Source organism: Acomys minous (genome assembly GCF_964271855.1).
Source record: "Acomys minous genome assembly, chromosome: 11".
NCBI lineage: Eukaryota > Metazoa > Chordata > Mammalia > Rodentia > Muridae > Acomys > Acomys minous.
The window spans coordinates 112901709-112917218 of NC_140492.1; the positions used below are offsets into that span (position 1 = coordinate 112901709).

General features: G+C 44.4%; 1 protein-coding gene across 1 annotated transcript in view; it reads right to left on the reverse strand.

The window, feature by feature from the left end:
- ITGA1 (integrin subunit alpha 1) overlaps positions 1 to 15510 on the reverse strand; it is a 142555-nt gene that overhangs the window by 111929 nt on the left and 15116 nt on the right. The window lies entirely within an intron of this gene.

Here is a 15510-nt window from a genome sequence, read left to right on the forward strand (position 1 = left end):
ACTGTGTAAAGTGCGTGAAGGAACCAGCAATAAGAGCTAACCTCACGCCCCAGTGGTTTGGCTCTTGCAGGAAGTTCTTTACAGCCCAGGGGCTCAGGAGCTCCCAGGTAAACTATGCCTAAGTGCACTTCCCAGGGAACTTGCAAAATATTCCTGGGCAGCAGAAAGAAATCCTGCACTGGATCTTCTTGTAATGAATCTGAGTCAGTTTTTGAAATTGTTTTATTGTGTGCATGCACACGACACACACGAACACACACACACACACACACACACACACACACACAAGAGAGAGAGAGAGAGAGAGAGAGAGAGAGAGAGAGAGAGAGAGAGAGAGAATTAGATTTAAATCTATTGGTTCAAATAAGCATGGATCTATATTAGAAAAAGTCCTGGGGAGTTAAATCCATTTCACAATGTGAGTCCCACACTCGAACCTTGACGGAGTATATTTAGAGAACTAGACTTCTTTATTTTTAACCCAGTAAGCCACTATATGAATGTTCTTTTCTTTGGCACGGGCAAAACACACGTATATAATATATGTAAGCTTTTAAGAGTATTTCTCGTTTTACCTTTCTTTAAACCAGGAGGCACTGATAAACTGTGACTGGCTATCTCCATGGAAACAGATGTAGCATTTATTGAGCATATATTGTGTACACCAGATGCTTACGTAAGGGAGCTTTAAAATTAAGTCTTCTCCACTTTTCCAGGTGATGCTACTCTTACTTTATATGAAAGGCTGTCAACAGTTTAGCGAGGGCCAAGGCAGTAGCAGAATCCAGCTTCGTCCCTGGCTTTCCTGAAATCAAGCCTAGGTCACGTTCTCGCCCCCACCCCTCTTTCCTTGCATTCAGCCATTTTGGTACATGAAACTCCAAGTAGCCTTTTATGAAGACCGAGGAAACCAAAAATGGGAAAAACAAGTTTCAGAAAGATTAACATCTTAGTAGGTTTAAACAGACTAAATGTTTAATGGAATAAAATTCCTCAGATATGATTTCTTAGTGAATAGCATTAAAGCTTCATAATCTATCAACCACGAGAGGCTTTAAATAGCTCTAAACTGAGCCCAAATTGGTGCAAATTTACCACCCCGAGTACTTCTATCTCCCTCTAAATTAGGATGCCAATTCTATCAAAGTGAAGGAGTCCAGCTGTTGGGTGATACCACTTGAAAATGTCACCGCAAAGAAAACCTCCACCTGCTGTAACCAGTCATAATGCAAACATTTACATGACTTTTTTTCCCACTTCATTTCTGAGCACAAGTGAAAGAACTTAGAGGGAATAAGCCCACTACTTTCTGGAACCTCACCAGAAAAGAACTTTGCTTTATGCGCTGGGCAAGACCATCTGAAGAACTCTGGGAGGAGACTTGGAATGCAATGAGCTCAGAGCAGCGGTTCCTAACCTTCCTAATGTTGAGACCCTTTAACCCAGTTCCGCATGTTGTGGTGACCCCCAACCATAGAAGGGTTTTGTTGTTGCTTCATAACTGTAATTTGCTACTATTATGAATTTTAATGTAAATATCTGCTACCTAGGGTATCTGATACGGTATCCATGGGAAAGAATTGTTCAGTACCCAAAGGCATCACCCAAAGCAAACAAACCAGAGTAATAATAAAACGAGGTTGAGAAGCCCTGGCTTAGACACTTGTTCTACCCTCAGCATGTGGCCCCTGGCCCTTGGTCAGTCTTTGGGACCTTAGTCTGTAACACGGCATCGGTCATGGTGGCTGGTGATGATTTCCACGGGAGTGAGGTCTCCACTGGGAATCAAGCCTTCTGCTTAACAGCCACCAACCCCCTCGTCCCTCCAGAAGAATGAAGATTTCCAGTGCGTCTGCCTCGTCTCAACGAGACAACATGAAAACTGTATACCAAGGCTTGAGTGATTCCTCTGGGTTAATGAAATAATCGTGAACTTCATGGGTTGAGCACTCCGCTATAAGGCAGACATACTCAACTGACTGTACGGTATCTTTAGTCATCACCTTTTCAAAGAAAATGTGTCTTTATTTGAAAACACAGGTATGAGCTTTTTCTGAGGGCATAATTGTTTCCTTTGAGAGCTGACAAATGTGATCCAGAATTCAAGGACATTTCCTGAAACTTAAGAGCGATTTCATGCCAACCAGACAAAACAGGTAAAATATCTTGAGTATTTACTCTGGGCCAGCCTCTTTTATTTTTAATTGAAAATAATTTTTATACAGTATGTTCTGATCACGATTTCACTCTCCCAAGTCCTACCAGATCCTCCCCACCTCCCCCCACAACCTCTGTGATTTCTCTCTCTCTTTAGAAAACAGACAGGCAAACAAAAAGCAAACAAGCCAGAATAAAAATAAAACAAGAAACACACACACACACACACCAAAAACAAACATACAAACAACCCCCCCCCAAAAAACCCTATAAAACACAAAATTGGAAACCATAATATAAGCAAAAGACCAGTAAACAACAAAAAAAAAAAACCCAAACAACATTTATCTCACTTTGAGTGGTGACTCTGAGGCCCCATGGTTCAGCAGCGGCAACCTTGTTTGTTTAAAACATGGCCGCACTTTGTAACTGCAGTAGGCTGGAATTCCCGTTTTAGTCCAGTCTGGTCCCTGACTGGCAGCAGTCCTTCTGCCTCAGATTCCCAGTGCTAGGATGACAGGCATGACTCAGCACGTTTTAAAAGTCAAATAACACGCACAAAGTATGGCACTAATGTTTTTAATAAACAATACCTCTGAGAAGCCGGGCTGTCCCCCAGTTCACTCATGAGGAGATGCCAATGTAAGAGGAGGAGGTGATGTTGGTCTTGAACCCAGACCCGGAAGCTGTCTCCATCTTAGTGCTGTGTCCTTCCCTACTCTTCCCAGTTGTTCCAGCAGCTTCCGGTAGTCTTTCTTGGGAATAAGTTTGTGACTCAACCGTCATGAACTGCTGGCAGTGTAGCAAGACTTCAAGAGTCAGGGCCCACCAGATCCCCAACCCTTCACAGGCACTCTTGGGAGGGGAGGGGAGGGAAAGTCACAACTGCCTTGTGTAGGCAGTCAAGCCTGTGGCGACACATTTCTGCTCAGCATCTGCATCCTCTGCAGTATGGAAGGTTAAGATGGATCCCAAGAGCAGTTTGTGTCTTTGCAAGGTGTGGCAGGCACAGCACTCCTTAGGCCCTCCTTTGGAGCAGAGCAAGCACTAGGTATTGGCTGAGCTGAAAGAAGCTCAGAGATTAAATTGCTCTCCTGCCTCCTTCTCCATCTTTGCTTTGTAAGACTCTTCCTCAAACACCACCTGCCCTCCTCAGACTAACCCTGAGCAACCTACACCACTCTTGTTGGACCTATGTACTTACTCTTATGACACTACCCCCGCCTTCAACAGCCTAGGCCCTTTGCCAGCACTGGCCTGAAGCCCACCGTGGACCCTCTGCTCACCTGGTTTTTACTGCAGCTGTTTTCCTTTTACTATACCCTCCCTTCTCCCCCTCAGTGTGAACTCTTACTATAAAGTCTGTTTGGTTCTCTATGACGCACAACAACCATGTTAGCTCTGAGGAGGTTCTCGATGTGTTTGGTTGGTTATCGAGATGGATCCTGTCTGTCTGTCTCCCCTATAATAGAAGGAGCTCATGCTTAGAAGACCCCAGAGCCTCGTGACCTTATTTAGGGATTTTTACCTTCCAAGGTAGGCCACTGAAATTTCCCCTTCTGCTCCTGCACTTTAAAAAAACTATTTATTTGTTTGTTTGTTTATTTATTCATTCATTCCCATTTCTCTTGTCCTGAGAGACCAGGAATTGGTTCTAGCTTCTTGTTTTCATTTCCAGGGGCTGTGATGTCTCCCCGATGCCCTAAGAAATGTATACAGCTGCTGTCTCGAGGGAGATAAGACAATAACAGAGCTGTGACTTGGATCTTCTTTGGGCTGGGTTTTAACTGCCGGTGTCACTAACCTTGAAAACTAACAACAATGAAAATAACTTTAACACATAGAAATCAGTGGCACTAATATCCAGACGAAGAAACTGAGGTTGGTCACTGGATAGTATGAAGCACCGGGCCCAGAGGCTCTCATTCCAGAGCCTTCATTCACCCTTAGCCACTGTCTTCTTACATGCTGTCCCCCAACTTAGGATTTAGTTGTTGTTAATGATATATTTTCAATTAGGTGTCCTCCATGTGTCAAGCTCATGATCCACTTGGAGTTACTACTTCTATTATGTAGGAAAGCTTCATATTACTCAGTAGTACCATAAACTAATGCAGAAGAGAAGCATTGCATGTAGGGACATCCATGGAGTACCTCCTTTTAGTTAAAGACAGGGTCTCATCAGGAATCACTACACAGCACTGGCTGCCCTGGAACTTACTATATAGACCAGACTGAGCTCAAACTCAGAGATCTGCCTGCTTCTGCCTCCTGAGAACTGGGTTGTCCTTTGAGTAATATTTTAAGAAGCAGTGATTGCTAAGTAGGCAGCCGTTTACATTCTAATCTACTATTGAAGGCTTAGCTCTGTTTTGTTTGTTTGTTTTTCGAGACAGGGTTGCTCTGTGTTGCCCTGGTGGTCCTGGACTCCCTTTGTAGGCCTTGAACTCAGAGATCCACCTGCTTCTACCTCAAGAGTACTGGGATTAAAGGTTTGTGCCATCATGCCCAGCCTTAGCTCTGTTTTTAAGCCTGGGCAAAGAGCATCCCTTCTCTTTTCTTTCAACAAAGGGTCTGAAACTAGAGCCAAACCCAGGAATACACTCACTGGTGTTTCCTCCAACAGCATCCTAGGCAAAAGTCTCTCCTACCCATGCCAATAGTGGTCAACCGAGTCAGGAGATGAATAGTGAGTGTGAGGGTGCTACCTGGGTAAAAATCTATCCAGGCAGATTTTAGTTTCAGATAAACAAACAATTTTCTAGGATTATATGTCTTATTCACTGTTTCACCATTGCTGGCCCTAAATACTGCAATTACAGGAAGGTGAAAGAGAAACATTTGCTACAGGCTTTGTATTGCTTAGTTGAGGTCATTTCTAATGATTTTTCATTTTGTTTTTAATTTTTAATTTGTTCACTTTACATTCTGATTGTAACCTTCTCCCTCGTCAACTCTCAGTCCTTCCCACCCCTAGTCCTCAGAAGAGGGGAGCCCTCCTCCCTTATCATCTGACCTCAGCCTAGCAAGTCTCATCTGGACTGCCTGCATCCTCTTCCTCTGTGGCCTGACAAGGCCGCCCTGCCAGGGTGAAGTGATCACCAAGTGGGCACCAGATTCCATGTCAGAAATAGCCCCTACTCCCCATATTATGGGACCAACAAGAAGACTTTGCTGCCTAAGACTACATCTGAGCAGAAGATCTAGGTCCTCACCATGCATGGTCCTTCGTTGGAGCATCAGTCCCTGCAGCATTCCCTGTGTGTGTGTGTGTGTGTGTGTGTGTGTGTGTGTGTGTGTGTGTGTATACATGAATGCTTACCACAGATAAAATGTAAAGGTCAAAGGATAGCTTTTGGGAGTCAGTTCTATCCTTCAAGCATGTGTGTTCCTAGATTCAAACTCAGGTGGTCAGGCTTGGTGACAAACACATTTACCTTACTCTCAGAGCCATGCTGTTGGTGCTCTAATATATATATATTATATATATTAGGGTTAGGTAAATATTTCAGTAAGACCTTGCTCTTTTGGCGTGAATATCTATGCACTACCTTGATCAAGATGTGATATCCAACAGGAAATATGAACATGTTTGCTGGCTGATTCTTCTCCAAATTATGCTAAAATTTAGACAGCTGGGTTGGAAGACAATATTTTAGGTTCAGTACATGTTGTGTGTTTTGGGGTCAGGAGGTTCAAAACCACCTTCCTCTTCTCTGGCTCCCATTTCCTACAGGCCCCAAAGACAGAAGCAGAGCCAAGAGATACAAGTGGCCTGAGCTGACCCCAAGACGAGACTGTGGAGCAAGGCATTTCCTGAGCTGCCTGCACTTCCTTCCTGATACTTCAGACTAAGGTCGGATTCCTTACCCTCGTGTGTTCTCACGCTGAAGCCCGGAGAGAGCAACTGACTGCTGTGAGTATGCAAATGAGCCACCACTGAGGATCTACCTACAGGACCAGGTATTGATGATGGATCAGGAACTCATTATCACATGAGCATCTTGTGATCAGAGGAGTCCTCTGACTTAACGCAAGTATTTCAGGAGGGAAAAAAAGCACATAAGAAGAAAAGCAAATTTTCTATTGACTATTCAGTTAACTTAAATGGTTGGATAATTTCTATTTTCTGGGCAGTTATGAAGCTTGCATTCAGACTGACCTCAGCTCTTAAGTCAACACGACTACCACTTCTCCGGCAGGTGGCTGAGCTGCATCTGAGGATGATGGTCTGGCTACAGGGTTCTGAGCCCCAGTGTGGTGTATGATGATACGCCCTACACTGAGCAGTACCTGACCTTGGCAAGGCGCCTGGACTCTGGCAGTTCTCTAAGTGTTCCTGTTTGAACGTGGTTAGTGGCTGTTTTGGGGGCGGGGCGGATTGTATCCCACACTTCCTAGTTGGGGGATGGAGACAAAATGTCAAGTTATGGAGTGCAATGAGATGTACGGTGTGAGTGTGGAGCCAGCTTCCATCCTCTCTCCTGGACCACAGAAAGTGGGTGTGCGGCCTCTGGAAGGGCCCGTCTGTTGCAACCATCAGCGACTGCTCGCTGAGGCTCTGGTTTGGTTTTAAGGCCAGAGGAAGGGTGACGGGTGGCTGGAGGTGGTAATTCTCACCCAGAGGATATCAAGAGCAGACTTCTATGTTTTCCTCACTTCTTTCCTCTTCTTCCAACTATTCCTTTAACATTTATATGACTGGAATAGATTTCTACACGTGACTAAGAAACGGGGAAGGAGTTGTGGTTTGTTTCTGACATATGCTGAACCAGCCAAGGAAAGATGCTGAGCAGTGGTAGAGCAATATTCAAATAATAAACAAGTACTATAAGAGTTAGGGCGCTTACAGGAAGAGAACCACCCTCTAATGTAAGAATTCACTTTAGTATTACTGGACTGAGTTTGGTAACGGGTCGAGGCTGCTGAAGAGCTCACCTCTGTCCCATGTGTTAACAGCACAGGTGTCTATTAGTTGTTTCTGGGGTTCCTAGGGCCACAAGCTCCTCTTAGCAGGTGGTTGATGGGCACTCTCTCCATCCTCTCTGTGGCATCTGAAGGGCTATTATTCCCAACAAGACCATCACAACTCTGAGGTGTTCTGGCATGTTCCTCCATATCTGCTTATACCGGTTACCAAAGTGAGTGTTCTTGCTTCAGTCCTTTGTGTTATGAGGTGGGATATCCTTACGTACCTGGCTAGAGAGCTCTAGAAACACGAAGACTGAGAACTGTGTTGTGGGCCCATCTATAACTCAGCGTGTCTCTCACAGAGGCCTCCTGCTGCTCAGCTCTGAATACCGCTCTGATGGGGACTTGGATAAGAATTTATGAAACAAAAGGCATAATGCACGTTTTGTGTCACATTCCCACGGCTACTGTGGCATCTAGATTGTATATGTGGCTTTAAAATACGGCAGAAGGAACAAAACTAAGTTAATTGAGCTCTTATAAGATTCCAGGTATTTTTTTATAACATTGTTTTTACAAATTCTTTGTGAATCTGAGGAAATTTTTTCTCCTTTTCCCCCTTTATAAGTTAAAGCTCATGACGTTGGATTTGAGGACTGTGACGGCGACGTGCCGTGCCCAACATTACAGAGCCTGTAGCCAGTGTTCTCATCACACCGAGTAGAGAGACATCCAAAAGCTGGGCTGCTTCTAATAACCATCTTTTCACAGGATTCCAAGCAGTTCTTATATCTTCCCGTTCCCTATAATGTTGGTATCCATGCTATACCGTGAAAGAGTGTTATACTCTTGCTCTATGTGGCAGAAGGCTTGCATCCTCAAAATAGCAGAAATTCTAGCTTTTGAAGAACAGAAACTTGTTTCTCTATTTTTTTGCAGCAACCTCCCCTCCCCCACTGTAACTCATGTAAACAGTAAAAAGTCATCACTATTTACAAACTTTATCAGTATTGCTCTTGTAAAGATACTATAGCAATTTCAATACACAGAAATATCCAATTCAGACCAGAGGGTTTTCAGGGGTGTTTTTCTGGCCAGCTGCTTCCTTTCCTGGCCAGAGAGCTACTTCACACTGTGGCCACACAGAACACATTAAAGCCAACTGAGCTGCTGGGGGATGGCACCTCCCAAGGTTCAACTTGGACAGAGATAAGAAGCAATTGCAGAGCTTTCAAACTGTGTAGATGCCTGGGTCCCTTTTTCCAAATATTCTGCTTTGTCTGAGGGTGAGGTTTAGGTATCAGCACAGCTGGAGGACTCTGTAGGTAAGTGGTGCTGTCCGCTTTGAGAAATCACCAGCCAATTACAAAAAAACATCGCAATCAAAACAAGGCCGTGTGGTTCCTGTTGCCTGCTTCTTTGGGAGAGCACGCAGAGACGACAGGGAGACAAACAGAGAGAGAGAGGTGGCAGGGCCCTGCAACTTGGCAAGTCACTGGAATGTGGCAAACTATTAAAAAAAGAAAAATAGCTGTAAACCTCAAGATTTTAACATGCCTATTGACAACTAGGTTAAACAACTTTGCCCATAATATTCAAGTTCAAATGCCCCCCAACAACTTTGGAAATCTGGGAGTGTTTGGCAAAACATTCCAAGTCAGTGACCTCCCCAACCCTGGAATTTGCCCCTAACAGACTACTTTTTTTTTTTTTTTAGCCAGCCAAACCCGAAGTTTGGCAGCTTTTGAAATATGGTACAAAACAGATTGTTTTTTAAGCCTAAGTCAGTACAATTTTATTTTTTATGCAGTTTGTAAAAATAACTAGTAATTACTATTACTGCTTCAAGCATGGCCAGTGAGGTCTACAAGACAATGAAGCTAAGCGCCATTTTTCTGTATGCACACCCCGTTACTTTCACAGTTCTTCACAGTTTTCTCCCCCTTTTCACTACCGGCAGGGAATGGATACTTTTGAGTAGCGAGTAGCGGGTGCCAGGCAACTATTCATACGGCCCGTCCCTTCTGGGGTGTCCACACCACAGAGCACGTTCCCTTTCCTTCTGCCACACTCACCCCACATTGACCATTTACTGAAATACGTGATGTAAAAGCAAGCATTGGGTCATTAAAGATGCTTTACTGAATTTTACAATCAGGGACCAAGTGATAAACGAGGAAACCAAAAAACAGCCTCAGTGGGTCTTGCAATCGTCCAGCCTGAGATCCTACAGTCTATTGAGGCTGTCTGTCTTTTCTTGCTTCCTGACTGTTCCCCCTCAGTTCATTTCCGGAGACACCCCCAGCCGCCCCCCCCCCCAGGTGGCTGTTCTCACCCACTCTATTCTTGATATCTTGATATGCTTTTCTTTTTACAAGATTCGATGTCAAGAACAGAGTCTCTTAGATTGGGCAGTCACCATTCCTGCTTTGCTGTGCTGCAGAGAAACAAGCCAAACTCACTGCTCTCCTGCTCTCCTGTGTGTCACAAAAGGGAATAGAGACGATACCAAAGCCATGGATGTCACAGAAAGTTCCAGCATTGCCCAAGGTCCTCGTCCTCTCAGAAATAAGGCCTCCTGCTCTGCGCTCCTCACTGGATTTTAACAATCTCCCTCATCTCCAAGGGTGGGCATTGATGTGGTACTCGTTTCTTCCACATCTCTCTTCTCAGTTTGTTCATTTACGTTGAAGAAATTTAATGTCCAGAGAAAGTAAAGGCTACGTGGACCACAGCTTAAAACAAATCACCATAGCAACGCCCAGGGGCTTTACCGGGAGGATGCTCTCAAGCCCCCTTTGCCTCCTCATCTCTAGAGAACGATGTGAGGAGGTTGTGGGCTGCTGGAACTTTGTGGTTTCAGGTCTGGCATCAGGACCTCAGGCAGCCAGGCTGCATTAGGGGTCCTTCTCTTTGGCTTCCCATATTCCTGACTGATGTATCTCCATTTTTCTCTGGAAGGGACCGTGATCTCACTTCATTTTGGACCCCTGGGGGCTAACAGTGCACTGACACGCGGTAGGCACTCATTAAGTGGCTTAGAAAAAAGGCAGGCAGGGTGTGGAAACGGAATGGAAAATATGCTGTTGAGTGTCAGTGATGATGCTCAAGGAGGAATTATCCTCCCAGAAGATGAAGACCAATTGGCAAATAGGAGAGTTTCAGTCGCATTAAAATCCTGAATTGTGTTTGGTTCTCGTACCCCATCTGGTAAATTTCCAATATGTGCTGGTGACAAAAAAAAATATGTTTGTCGTTGGAATGGGATAAATTGAACAGCAATGTAGAGCCTCTGCAAGCTGTCTTTGTGACTCTGATCAGGTGACTAGCCTGCTGGTCCTCAGATTATACCTGCTCTAGATAGGTCCCTTCGGAATTAACCTGTTGTGATGCTAAGAGGCTGGGCGCACTCTTCAGAAACACACTTTAACCTTTCTCTCCTTGACCCCATTAAAAACACTCTTGCACATACTTGCAGAGGAAAAACAAGCTGTAAATTATGGTGGCCAGATCAAATGAGCTGAAACAGGAGATTAAAATGTTTTTTATATCCACAGAGCAGTCTTTCACAATGGTGTCAAGCAGAAAGTTCTGCTCAGTGTTTACACGGAGGCCTGATGAAAAATTCCAGACATAAAACTTCTGCAACCGAGACATGAACTCAGAAGGACCTCCCACCTCGGAACACATTTCATGACTAAAACTCTACTACAACTGTTTTCCTTAATGACAATCCAGCTTCTAATATACATTTGAGTTTTTTTTTTATGATATGGAAAAACTTATTATAGAAGTATGTGAGGCCAGGAAAGGGGGAGGGGCACACGAGGGGAGGGGAAGGGAGAGACAGAGAGAGAGAACAGGAGAGAGGGAAAGAGAGGAAGACTGTGATTAAGTTTTTTTTATTGAGACTATACGGAATTGGAGAAAAAAAAAAACACCAGCTATCTGAGACTGTCATTCTAAGCATGCAGGTAGTTAAGGGTTTCTTTACCAATAACATTTAATGATTTTAGATTGGAGGAACTGGGCAGGGGGAGTGTGGATCAGCAATAGAGTACTTGCTTAGCAAGGCGGCCCTGGGTTAACTCCTGGCACTGCAATCATCATCATCATCATCATCACCATCATCATCATCACCACCATCAACTTGCAGACAAATCGTTTTGAAAAATATTGTATTTCTTTGACTTCTTGAACAGAATATGCTAACGTACGTCAGGTTTTTTTTCCTCACTGTGAACACTGCTATTCCAGAGTAGTGTCTGCAGGCCCCAGATAAAGGCCAATCCTACGCATTTCTCTTGTAATGGGGTCTCATGACTCACTGGGCTGTAGTGGTCACTTCTGATAGCTATTGTGGCTTCCCTGTATGCCTGGCCATCTGCGGTTACTCTTCTCCAGTATCTAATTTGCTTTTACATGTGTCACAAACGCAGCTACAAAGATGCTTAGTAGAGAAATGCATGCTGCAGTAATCATGTTTTATGATAGGTTTGGGGCGGGAGGGATAGCTCAGCAGCTGGAATGATTGCTTTGCCAGCAAGAGGATCCAAGTTTAATCCCCAGATTTCAAGTTTTAAAAGCCTAGTGTGGCCTGGTGTGGTGGTGGCGCACGCCTTTAATCCCAGCACTTGGGAGGCAGAGGCAGGTGGATCTCTGTGAGTTCGAGGCCAGCCTGGTCTACAAAGCGAGTCCAGGACAGCCAAGGCTACACAGAGAAACCCAGTCTTGGGGAAAAAAAAAAAAAGCCTAGTGTGGTAGCACCTTGGATCTGAGCACTGTGAAGGTAGAGACAGATACATTCCTGGGATTCCTTACCCAGCCAAGCCTTGCCTCTTTGGCAACCTCCAGGCCAAAAGAGATCTTTTCAATGATTAAAAACAAAACAAACAAACAAAAGGTGATAAAAAGGTGATAGTACCTAAGAAACCACACCATAAATTGTCACCTGGCCCTTACAGGCACAGGTGCCCACACATGCTCCTGCATGTACACCCAGGTATACAGGTATAGTAGGTTTCAAAACTGAAAAAAGCACACTAAAATCAAGGATGGAATTTCATAATTTACTATTAGACTAGCGGGGGTTGTTTCCATATACGTTTGCTTTACACTTTTTAATGCTTATTTATGTTTTATGCGGAAATTCATAGGTTTTTCAGTAAATTAAACTGTGGAATATAGAAAGGTAAAATAGCTAAATAAAGTTAAGCTCATTACATCATATAGTTATCAACTTAGCTTTGTGCCAGGCACAGATTACGAACAATACCAAAAACACAGCTGTGGAATAGAATTGGCATCCGTGCACACTTTGATGGGGCAGCTGGGTAGGGCACTGTATTACATTCACTAGCTATGATTTAGGTCAATCTAGTTATTTTCTTTTAATTTTTCTCATATGAAAATGGTAAACTCTTCTTTTAAAGGTTCTTGGAAGCTGGGCACAGTGGTGCACACCTTTAGTCCCAGCACTTGGGAGGCAGAGGCAGGCAGGTCTCTGTGAGTTCGAGGCCAGCCTGGTCTACAAAGCAAGTCCAGGACAGCCAAGGCTACACAGAGAAACCCTATCTCCCAAAACCAACCAACCAAACAAGCAAACAAAACAACAAAAACAAATAAAACAACAAAAAACAAACTAAACCAAAACAAGACAAAACAGTTCTTGGAAGAGCTAGTGCATTTTAAAGCCCTCATCAGTGGACCTAGCATTTAAAGAGTTGCTCCATTCTTGGCATGGGGGTGGGGGGAGTGATGCCAATTTGTGTACAGCCAGGCACAGGGCCACCGGCTCATGTTCCTGTTGTACTTTTCAGCTGCTAGATGTTGCCCCTGCCTCAACATTACATCATATGTACAACAAAAATTGTTTAAAATTAAAATGATTAGTAAATGTTTGACTTACATTGTAATTTCTATATGCATAGAAAACATTTTAGAAGCACTTTGGAAGTCTGTTTTAGAGTTTATAGACCAAATCACAGAACAAGAATTAAAGCGCTAAATCTATTTCAGTGAGGATTTTTTTTTCCAAGACAGGGTCTGTGTAGCCTTGGTTGTCCTAGACTCACTTTGTAGACCAGGCTGGCCTTGAACTCACAGCTATCCGCCTGCTTCCGCCTCCCAAGTGCTGAGATTAAAGGCGTGCGCCACCACCGCCCGGCTTTTTTTTTTTAACCTAATCAGAAGTACAGCCTGTTTCTGAGACAAGCTCTTGCTATGCAGCCGAGGCTGGCCAGGAGCTCATCATCCTGTTGCCTCCGCCTCCTGAGGACTAGCTTACAGACAGGAATGTACCAGCCCATAGCAGTGAGGTGTTCTAATCATTTTTCAGCTCTTCACTTGAGGTGGTTTTCATTGCCAGAGATCACAGTTAGTGACAAATATGTCAAATAAATAAATAAATAAAACAAAAAACTGTAGGCCTATTCAAATAAAATGTTGAAACAGGCGTTTTCTATTCTTATGGTAACAATAAAGCTTGGGCAAAACACAGGTCTAAGACAGGGGCAAAAGAAGTGAAGACTGTGAGAGAAATAGAGGTGCCTGTCATGTTAGGCAGCAAATAATCTTTTCGCCTGCGTTATAGCTTATAGCAGTGGCTCCCGACCTTCCTAATGCTGCGACCCTTTAACACAGTCCCTCACGCTGTGGTGACTCCAACCACATTATTTCCATTGCTACTTCATAACTGCAATATTGCTGCTATGAATCATAATGTAAGTAATATCTGATATGCAGGATCTCTGCTATGCCAGCCCCGTGAAAGACAACACTCGTCAACGGCTCACAAGTTGAGAGGCTTACAGCTTGCTAATGCTTGCTTGTACTACAGAATAATGAAAACAATTTACAGTGAATTAAACCAGAACACCCCAGTACATTTTTTTTTTTAAGTTACAGCTTTCCATGGTTGACGTGGGAAGACCTCACAGAGAGGCCCCAAGCTCAGCAGACCGGGAGGAGAGCACTGCAGGTGTTGCCGACTCTTCAAACCGGTGTAAACCATTTCTGGCTTCCCACTTAAACGGTTGTTTCATCCAAACTCAGAAAGCCTGAAATCTGCCATTAGCCTTCGCTTCCGTAACGCTGGACAATCTGCAGGCCAAGCCCTTTCGAGCCGCTTACATTCCCAGTGGCATCCTCCCGTTCCACCGACTGCGGGGTGTACTAACTGCACCACTGCTGCTTTGATTCCTCCCAGTTTCTTCCACCATCTACACCCTTTCGAGCGTTCTTCCTGTCTACACTCGTCTCTTCCTGTCCACCCCAGATGTGGCTGAGCAGGGGCTATTTATAAACTAGTCCACGGCCAACCATCTGCTTGTTTTCCCATCATGGTAAATCCACAGACTACTTCCTGTAACATGTCTGTGCTCTGTGCAGCTGCACCCCCCACCCCCACCCCCACCCCGGCCACCCCACGTCTCAATTATTTTCTCATCTAAGGTTAAGATGCTTCCTAATGTCCAGCAGCTGAACCTACCGATTTCATAAGACTGAAGGGTCACTCTGATTTTCAGGAAAAACCAACAGTAACTACTAGAGAGTTTTAAATTGAATTTGCCTCCGTTACTTTTGTATTTGCCCCTGTGATATAGCCACAGCAATAGAGCCAGTTGACACCTAGCCTAACTCTGCTTAGAAAGGCTACCGCCCACATCTGAGTCAGATTTTTACTCCACACGGCCATCACCTGAAGACGCTGGAATAAGCAAGATTCTGGCTCCGAGGCGAGCACTGCATTCAAGGTCCCGCCAACGCTGCACTATGGGCTGAGTGAGCTATGGTTCCCATCAGCTCACTCAGCCCATCAACGGAGAGAAGGTTCTGAGCCAAATCCTCAGCCCTGATGTCAACTGCAACCTGCCTCAGTAACTTAGGACTGCCCCTGCCCTCCTTGAACTCCTGGGGATCCACCTGCCCCTGCTACCCTGGTGCTGAGGTTAAAGGCTCAAGCTACCAGTTTACCCCAGTAACTGGAACAAAGAAGCTACTAGCACTTCCAGGGGAGAGAGGCTGTTTAACTCGTCTGGGCTGTGGCTTAGTCACTAAGAGTTCCCAATGAGAAACTACGAGGGTTCGACTATGAACCCTTGCTCTAAAATGTTCTCTCTGGTGTTTTAGACATCACTTCGGCACTTATAGATATTACGGCAGTGATGTATATCCTGAGATTAAGACTCATCACCAACCAGGTCTCGAATTTAAGAGCTGTAATGGCTTCCTCTCTGTATTCCTGTTACATTATTTAACACAATACTTCTAATATGACTTTAAAGCTAAATGTTAACATGAAAGGACAACCCGAGTTACTTTTCCGAGGAAGATAATGACAGGTCACGAAGGTATCAGTTCCGACCATCACAGGAAAAAAAAATCTAAACAGGAAGTCTATCAAAAATAACTCCAAATGTGTTAACAGCACAGGGAAGCCAG